The 10,000-nt window shown below is 50.5% G+C and overlaps 2 non-coding genes across 2 annotated transcripts; both read right to left on the bottom strand.

The window, feature by feature from the left end:
- Positions 1–373: 373 nt before the first annotated feature.
- LOC143507657 (5.8S ribosomal RNA) lies at positions 374–527 on the bottom strand. The gene has a single exon (XR_013128906.1). It is a non-coding gene; the product is annotated as a 5.8S ribosomal RNA (ribosomal RNA).
- Positions 528–1,649: 1,122 nt separating this feature from the next.
- LOC143507660 (18S ribosomal RNA) lies at positions 1,650–3,488 on the bottom strand. Its single transcript, XR_013128909.1, has one exon. It is a non-coding gene; the product is annotated as an 18S ribosomal RNA (ribosomal RNA).
- Between the last annotated feature and the right edge of the window lie 6,512 nt (positions 3,489–10,000).

Genomic DNA, 10,000 nt, shown 5'->3' with positions numbered 1-10,000 from the left:
CGAACCAACCGATACACCCGCGCGACCACGCATCCTCCTGCCGGCCTGGTGAGGAAGGGGGAGACACGCACGCGGGCAGCCTGAATGGTTGCCCACCGGCAGCCGCGTGCGCGCTTCTTCCTCGGCCGTAGGAGTATTGCGGGGCCCCTGGAGGACCAGGATCGGGGTGATCGAGAGGCAGGGAGGCCGCAGCCTACGGGGAGACGAGCTCCACAGCGAAACCTAACACGGAGCGTGTGACCCCTCTCTCTAGCCGGGGAGCTAGAGGACCGGGACGCGTCTGAATTTAGGAAGACGGAGGTGACCAGGGCCACCTTCGAACCTCCAACCGCGGTCTTGCCCATTACAGGCACAGTCCGAATGATGGGAATAGCGACCCTCAGACAGGCGTAGCCCTGGGATGAACCCAGGGCCGCAATGTGCGTTCGAAGTGTCGATGATCAATGTGTCCTGCAATTCACATTAGTTCTCGCAGCTGGCTGCGTTCTTCATCGACGCACGAGCCGAGTGATCCACCGCTAAGAGTTGTACTCTTGGTTTTTTCGTGAGAGGCACCAAACATGATAAATGGTTTTTACCATTTTTCAAGTGACGGGCGCCCCGCCGTAGTGCCTGACCCGAGGGACAGGCACCCGAGCACGGGGTCTTTAAACCCGCAGCCCTCTGCGGGCCCCCTCCACACTCGGCACCCGCCCTGTCCGTCTCGGAGGACTGGGTGAGCACGCGTAGCAACGGGGTGTTGGAAAGGGGTGTGTGAATACTGAAGGACCCAGAGGACTACCTCGTCACCGCCCGCCATGCTCCCAGGAAGGGAGGAGCACTCGTAGCGCTGCCCCGAGGTGAGCTTGGGAGCTACAGCACACAGTGAACCCCTCTCCTCACCCGCCGCCCGCCATGTCCACCCCTCCCTGCGGAGAGGAGCACGCGTAGCACCGGGGTGTGGAGGGTGTGAAGACTAAAGCCACCAGGGGGACCACCCAGTCAGCGTCCGCCATGTCTCCAGTACAGGAGAGCACTCGTAGCGCTGCCTGAGGCGGGGTTGATGAGCTAGAGTCCACACGTGGCCCTCCCCATCACCGCCCGCCATGCCTCCGGTAAGGGAGAGCACTCGTAGCGCTGTATGGGGTTGGTTCGAAGACTAGTAGGTACCCGTCACCCGACGAAAAATGGAAGGCAACGGCCACACACGCGCAACCGCTTTGACGACGTCTGAGCCCAGGAAGACAAAGGTGGCGTGAGCCTCCTGCGAACCTCCCAACGCGGGTCTGGTCCTTTACGGGCACAGTCCCGATTTATAGCAACAGACGTAGGGTGCGTGGTGGTGCCGTGAGCCTGAGGTCACCGAATGTGGAAAACCCCACGCACGCCGACAGAGAGAGAGGGCCTCGCGGCCCAGACTCACGCCATTGTGCGTGTGGAAACCGGCCGTAACCGTGTTTTTTAGCGCTTCGCACGAGCCAGAGAGTACCGAGGAGGTGCGCTCGAGATGGGGGGCTGTTTGGAGAGAACAGACCAGCTTGCGCCATCGCTGTTCAGGCGTTAAACATATGATGATCTCCAGTCCGGTACCGAAGCGCACAACCCTTTCCCCAGAGGCCCGAGGAGACGCACAGAGGCTGGGAGGAGGCGCGCCGGGCGGCGCTACCCGTTAATGATCCTTCCGCAGGTTCACCTACGGAAACCTTGTTACGACTTTTACTTCCTCTAGATGATCAAGTTTGATCGACTTCTCAGCACTACACCAAGGCCCACGAGGGGTCCCGGTGCGGCCGATCCGAGGACCTCACTAAACCATCCGATCGGTAGTAGCGACGGGCGGTGTGTACAAAGGGCAGGGACTTAATCAACGCGAGCTTGTGACTCACGCTTACTGGGAATTCCTCGTTCATGGGGAATAATTGCAATCCCCAGTCCCAATCACGATTGGGTTTCAGCGGATTACCCGCGCCTCTCGGCGAAGGGTAGGCACATGCTGAGCCAACCATTGTGGCGCGCGTGCAGCCCCGGACATCTAAGGGCATCACAGACCTGTTATTGCTCCATCTCGTGTGGCTGAACGCCACTTGTCCCTCTAAGAAGTTGATGCAGACCACGGAGGGCCGCATAACTAGTTAGCATGCCGGAGTCTCGTTCGTTATCGGAATTAACCAGACAAATCGCTCCACCAACTAAGAACGGCCATGCACCACCACCCACAGAATCGAGAAAGAGCCATCAATCTGTCAATCCTTTCCGTGTCCGGGCCGGGTGAGGTTTCCCGTGTTGAGTCAAATTAAGCCGCAGGCTCCACTCCTGGTGGTGCCCTTCCGTCAATTCCTTTAAGTTTCAGCTTTGCAACCATACTCCCCCCGGAACCCAAAGACTCGTGGTTTCCCGCACGCTGCCCGGCGGGTCATGGGAATAACGCCGCCGGATCGCGGGTTGGCATAGTTTACGGTCGGAACTACGACGGTATCTGATCGTCTTCGAACCTCCGACTTTCGTTCTTGATTAATGAAAACATTCTTGGCAAATGCTTTCGCTTTCGTCCGTCTTGCGCCGGTCCAAGAATTTCACCTCTAGCGGCGCAATACGAATGCCCCCGGCCGTCCCTCTTAATCATGGCCCTGGTTCCGGAAACCCACAAAATAGAACCGGAGTCCTATTCCATTATTCCTAGCTCAGGTATTCGGGCGAGTAGCGGCCCGCTTTGAACACTCTAATTTTTTCAAAGTAAACGCTCCGGACCCCGACCGGACACCCAGCCAAGGGCATCCGAGGGGCACCGGGAGGCAGGGTCTGGGACAGGCGGTGGCTCGCCTCGCGGCGGACCGTCAGCCCACTCCCGAAATCCAACTACGAGCTTTTTAACTGCAGCAACTTTAATATACGCTATTGGAGCTGGAATTACCGCGGCTGCTGGCACCAGACTTGCCCTCCAATGGGTCCTCACCCATGGGTTTAGGATACGCTCATTCCGATTACAGGGCCTCGAAAGAGACCTGTATCGTTATTTTTCGTCACTACCTCCCCGTGTCGGGAATGGGTAATTTGCGCGCCTGCTGCCTTCCTTGGATGTGGTAGCCGTTTCTCAGGCTCCCTCTCCGGAATCGAACCCTGATTCCCCGTTACCCGTGGTCACCATGGTAGGCGACTATAGTACCATCGAAAGTTGATAGGGCAGACATTCGAATGAGACGTCGCCGCCGCGGAGGGCGCGCGATCGGCCCGAGGTTATCTAGAGTCACCAAAGCGGCCGGGGGGCCCGCGCCCCGCCGGATGGGTTTTGGATCTGATAAATGCACGCATCCCCCAGAGGGGTCAGCGCTCGTTTGCATGTATTAGCTCTAGAATTACCACAGTTATCCGAGTAACGTGTGGAGCGATCAAAGGAACCATGACTGATTTAATGAGCCATTCGCAGTTTCACTGTACCGGCCGTGTGTACTTAGACCTGCATGGCTTAATCTTTGAGACAAGCATATGTTACTGGCAGGATCAACCAGGTAGCTGCACCGCGGTGGTGAAAGGGACACCAGCTAACGTCGCGGCCACCTCGGCGTGCTCCATCCCCCGGGCAGGGTCAGGGGCCCACCTCGGTACCGGACGCCCACCATCGGTGCAGCAGGGGTGCGCCGTCAGCGTGGGGGAGAGAGCCCTCGTCAGCTCCCAGCACGCGCGCGCGCTACTGTGGGACGTAACCGAGAAATGAGTGATTCCGTGACCAGGCGGGGTGAGGCCAAGCATGTGTTGAACTAACCCGATCCACTGCTGGCTCTCACCCGTACACCATGGACGCCGATAGCGGACACCTGTGTAGACAGACCGGCCTTCAACGCTTCCCTCAGACGGTTCCGGGTGAGGATCGTGTCTTTTCAGACCGAGGCCCCCCCATAGAGGCATGCCCGCTGGTTTGGGGAGGAACTACCCGGGCGGCACAGAAGGCTTCAACCCTAGGCCCAACCCAAGGCCTGTGTCTCGGTCATCATGATCATACCGAGGCTGCCGACCTCCCATCCTGAAGGAGCGCACACACCTCATGGGAGAGTTTTTGATAGGTATGTCATGTTGAGGCTGCCGTCCTCAATGAGCGCAGTCACCCCTTTTGTACAGCTTTCGTTGGTGAACGATCATACCCGAGAGGCTGCCGACCTACCCGTCCTGAAGGAGCGCATCCACCTCTCGCCCTATTCCTGTACCTAGGTATGTCGCACCGAGGTTGCGGCTCTGAGCAATATATAGGATATGAGCTCGCACCTCATTGTACATTGCGCATTGGTTTGACCGGTTGTCTTTCTTATGACAGGGAGAAACCTTAAGTGGTAACCCGAGAGCCTAACCCCTGGCGGGCATCGTATGCCAATAGATCGGGAGAGCTCCGAACGCCCTCGAGATTGACGCTCTCCCTAAAAAACCTGCTGGTAGGTTTTTGCAATCCACCGTACGCGTTTTCCTCCACGGCCGGGGAGGTTCTCGCCAGCCATGCCCGCCAAGGCAAATCTTCCCTCGGACACACCTCGGACGCTCGACCCCTGAAAAGGCCTGGCTGAACCAAGTGATGGTCGATGCTACTGGTATAACTGAAAAACCCCTGGCGGACTTGGGTTCGGATAACGGTCTTAGAGCGCACCTAGGTACTGTGCCATTGGATCCGGTAAGGCCAGCCGAAACCAGCATCTTCCGGGCTTGCGCACAGCACCCTCCGGATACGCACAGGCCGAGGTAGAGCATGTGAGGCTGGTGCCTGGAGGTCGGCGAGACCTCCAGTGTTAGGGGGGTCACCACTCCACCCCTAACCGGTGAAAGTGTTAGAGTCAGGCTAATGTTACCTTCACGCACCGCCTTGCATCCAGGCCTTATGAATGGGATAACCATTATAAGGTTAGGATGAACTCAAGAGACATGCTCTCCTATATACCTGCTGGTAGGTGTTTGCAATGCACCGTATGCGTTTTCCTCCACGGCCGGGGAGGTACTCGCCAGCCATGCCCGCCAAGGCAAATCTTCCCTCGGACACACCTCGGACGCTCGACCCCCGAAAAGGCCTGGCTGATCAAAGTGATGGTCGATGCTACTGGTATAACAGAAAAACCCCTGGCGGACTTGGGTTCGGATAACGGTCTTAGAGCGCACCTAGGTACTGTGCCATTGGATCCGGTAAGGCCAGCCGAAACCAGCATCTTCCGGGCTTGCGCACAGCACCCTCCGGATACGCACAGGCCGAGGTGGAGCATGCAGGCTGGAGGTTGGACAGACCTCCATAAGGGGGGTCACCACTCTTACACCCATGCCCAGCAGTGGCATTTCGGTCGGGGCGCAAGCAGTGGTTCGAAGGCCTGAGAGACACGGATGTCTTTGACCTCCATCAGCAGGGGTCACTTATCCCTCCCCTTAAGCCGTCAAGGTGCATTAGAGTCGGGCTAGTTCACCTTAACGCACTGCCTTTCTTCTGATCCTTATTATGGTACAATCATATAAGGCTCAGAAAGCATGCTCCCCTATATACCTGCTGGTAGGTGTTTGCATTACACCGTTAGCGCATTCCTCCAGGGTCGGGGAGATGCCAGACAGCCATGCCCGCCAAGGCAAATCTTCCCTCGGACACACCTCTGAGACTCGATTGCCGAAAGGGCATGGCTGATTCAATAAGTGGTTCGTGGCAATGGTATAACACCTACCATTCTCAAACACATGGGGGGGGTTTACGGCCTTAGAGCGCACCTAGGTGCTATACCATTGGATCCGGTAAGGCCAGCCGAAACCAGCATCTTCCGGGCTTGCGCATAGCACCCTCCGGATACGCACAGGTCGAAATACATTACGTGAGGATGGAGGTAGGACGACCTCCATAAGGGGGAGCATCACGCCTCCCCTTGCCCAGCGTGGGCACTTTGCTCGGGCACAGCCCGTGTCATTTAAAGGCCTGGATCTTTTCAGACCTCCGGGGGGGGCCTCACTCCCCCCCTACTTTGCTCAGAGGGAGCCTCTTACTCGGATAAAGTGATATAGTGTCTGCCATTGCAGGCCTGGATCATCTGTGACTTCCAGGGAGAGGCCTCTCAACTCCTCTCTTAAGCCGAAGCGTGCACTTTAAACGGATAAAGTGTGTGGCATTACATGCCTTTAAGCCTGGAACCTTTCTGACATCCACATATAGGGCCCTCATGCTTAATCATAAGCCCAACATGTACACTTTAATCGGATAAAGTGTGTGACATTACATGCTTTCATGCATGGAGCCTTTCTGACATCCACACATAGGGCCCTCATGCTTAATCATAAGCCCAACATGTACACTTTAATCGGATAAAGTGTGTGACATTACATGCTTTCATGCATGGAGCCTTTCTGACATCCACACATAGGGCCCTCATGCTTAATCATAAGCCCAACATGTACACTTTAATCGGATAAAGTGTGTGACATTACATGCTTTCATGCATGGAGCCTTTCTGACATCCACACATAGGGCCCTCATGCTTAATCATAAGCCCAAATGTGCACTTTTAATCGGATAAAGTGTGTGACATTACATGCTTTCATGCATGGAGCCTTTCTGACATCCACAGAGAGGCCCCTCATCCTCTCTCATAAGCCCAAGAGTGTCATTTAGTCGGATAAATTGTGTGGCATTACATGCCTTTATTCCTGGATCCTTCCTCACATCCAGAGAGAGGCATACCAACCTACTCTCATAAGCCCAACATGTACACTTTAATCGGATAAAGTGTGTGACATTACATGCTTTCATGCATGGAGCCTTTCTGACATCCACACATAGGGCCCTCATGCTTAATCATAAGCCCAAATGTGCACTTTAATCGGATAAAGTGTGTGGCATTACATGCTTTCATGCATGGAGCCTTTCTGACATCCACACATAGGGCCCTCATGCTTAATCATAAGCCCAAATGTGCACTTTAATCGGATAAAGTGTGTGACATTACATGCCTTTAAGCCTGGAACCTTTCTGACATCCACATATAGGGCCCTCATGCTTAATCATAAGCCCAACATGTACACTTTAATCGGATAAAGTGTGTGGCATTACATGCTTTCATGCATGGAGCCTTTCTGACATCCACACATAGGGCCCTCATGCTTAATCATAAGCCCAAATGTGCACTTTATATCGGATAAAGTGTGTGGCATTACATGCTTTCATGCATGGAGCCTTTCTGACATCCACATATAGGGCCCTCATGCTTAATCATAAGCCCAACATGTACACTTTAATCGGATAAAGTGTGTGACATTACATGCCTTTAAGCCTGGAACCTTTCTGACATCCACATATAGGGCCCTCATGCTTAATCATAAGCCCAACATGTACACTTTAATCGGATAAAGTGTGTGACATTACATGCTTTCATGCATGGAGCCTTTCTGACATCCACAGAGAGGCCCCTCATCCTCTCTCATAAGCCCAAGAGTGTCATTTAGTCGGATAAATTGTGTGGCATTACATGCCTTTATTCCTGGATCCTTCCTCACATCCAGAGAGAGGCATACCAACCTACTCTCATAAGCCCAAAAGTGCACTTTATTCGGATAAAGTGTGCAAAATTCCATGCATGGATCATTTGTGAGATCCATAAAGAGGCCTCTCAAATCCTCTAAAATGCCCAGGGAGTGACCTTTGGTCGGGCAAAGCGTGCGCCATAATCCTTGTCTTCATTTATGGTATACCATATATGTGGCTTTCAGAAGACCCTCTCCCCTATATACCTGATGGTAGGTGTTTGCATATCACCCATTCATAAAATCATCCAGACAGGGGGAATGAGATGCATGTCCGTCTGGGTGCACATTCGGCGGGCACTGTCAGAGGATCGAGGCCTCTGGATGATCCACCCCTTGGTCAAAATTGGAACATAGTGCGATTTTTGAACACAAAATCATACGTATGGTATAACATTTTTATCGACATAGAATTATTTTCGCCGAAAACTGACGCCTATGGTATACCAAATGAAGCGACATAGAATATTTTCCACTTGAAAACTTCGTGCTGCTGGTATATTTATGGACTTTGTGCATATTCTGAAGATTACTACTTGTATATGGTCTAACTCAGGAAGGGAAATAGACTAATTTCCAACAAAAACCTCATGCTACTGGTAAATTTAAGGACTCTGTGCATTGCCTGAAGATTACTACTTGTATATGGTCTAACTCAGGAAGGGAAATAGACTAATTTCCAACAAAAACCTCATGCTACTGGTATATTTAAGGACTCTGTGCATTGCCTGATATGACACTTCAGAGTCAATTTACACCTATTTCTAAGCAAGATAGAAAAAAAAACTGACAATTTTTCTTGATCCTGGGGATGTACCCGAGCTAAAGAGCATGTTTTTCGGACACTTTTATGCTTTTTTCCCTTAAAGCCACCACCTGGCAATGTTATAGCATTGGACTCTGTGCATTTCCTGAAGAAAATATCTTGTGTATGGTCTAACAAAGTAAGGGACATAGACTAATTCACTCATAAAACTCCATGCTTCTGGTATATTTAGGGACTTTGTGCAAATTCTGACTTGAAAACCTCCACATGATGTTGGTATAATAACTTTACCTCATGCCCAGATGAGTGCACCTTCATCGGACACTTCAACTAGGCTGAGGTGTCTGGAGGGTCCACCCAGTGGCACGTACATATGGTATAACAGAAAAAAAACGATGGAGTACCGGTGACATCTTGTGGACTTTAAGAGTCAATGCGCCTTCCAAATAAGATTAAACTGTGCACTTTTTTTCTAACAGCATTTAACCATGGTATAATTTAAACTAAACTCTCCTCTTTTATTCTAAGTTCATTTGGCCATGGTATATTTTATTTAAAATGGCCTTTTTTACTCAAAGTGTCTTTTCTACTGGTATATTTAATTTAAAAAGGCCTCTATTTTATTCTAAGTGTCTATGCCTCTGGTATATTTTATTTAAAAAGGCCTCTATTTTATTCTAAGTGTCTATGCCTCTGGTATATTTAATTTAAAAAGGTCTCTATTTTATTCTAAGTGTCTATGCTACTGGTATATTTTATTTAAAAAGGCCTCTATTTTATTCTAAGTGTCTATGCCTCTGGTATATTTAATTTAAAAAGGCCTCTATTTTATTCTAAGTGTCTATGCCTCTGGTATATTTAATTTAAAAAGGCCTCTATTTTATTCTAAGTGTCTATGCTACTGGTATATTTTATTTAAAACGGCCTCTATTTTAGTCTAAGTGTCTATGCCTCTGGTATATTTAATTTAAAAAGGCCTCTATTTTATTCTAAGTGTCTATGCCTCTGGTATATTTTATTTAAAAAGGTCTCTATTTTATTCTAAGTGTCTATGCTACTGGTATATTTTATTTAAAACGGCCTCTATTTTAGTCTAAGTGTCTATGCCTCTGGTATATTTAATTTAAAAAGGCCTCTATTTTATTCTAAGTGTCTATGCCTCTGGTATATTTAATTTAAAAAGGTCTCTATTTTATTCTAAGTGTCTATGCTACTGGTATATTTTATTTAAAACGGCCTCTATTTTAGTCTAAGTGTCTATGCCTCTGGTATATTTAATTTAAAAAGGCCTCTATTTTATTCTAAGTGTCTATGCCTCTGGTATATTTAATTTAAAAAGGCCTCTATTTTATTCTAAGTGTCTATGCTACTGGTATATTTTATTTAAAACGGCCTCTTTTTTATTCTAAGTGTCTATGCTGCTGGTATATTCTTGGACTTTGAAAAATCTTAACAGCGCCTAACCCTTAAATAGGGATGGTCGGAATACGGAACACGCAATACGCAATGTGCAATCCCAGCGCGACCTACTGCTTAGGGATGGCTGCAATACGGAACACGCAATGCGCAATACGCAATGAGCAATCCCAGCGCGACCTACTGCTTAGGGATGGCTGCAATACGGAACACGCAATACGCAATGAGCAATCCCAGCGCGACCTACTGCTTAGGGATGGCTGCAATACGGAACACGCAATGCGCAATGTGGAATGTGCCTTTCCCGCCCTCTTGATT

Source organism: Brachyhypopomus gauderio, unplaced genomic scaffold (assembly GCF_052324685.1).
Source record: "Brachyhypopomus gauderio isolate BG-103 unplaced genomic scaffold, BGAUD_0.2 sc717, whole genome shotgun sequence".
NCBI lineage: Eukaryota > Metazoa > Chordata > Actinopteri > Gymnotiformes > Hypopomidae > Brachyhypopomus > Brachyhypopomus gauderio.
This window is presented reverse-complemented; position numbering and strand designations above follow the sequence as displayed.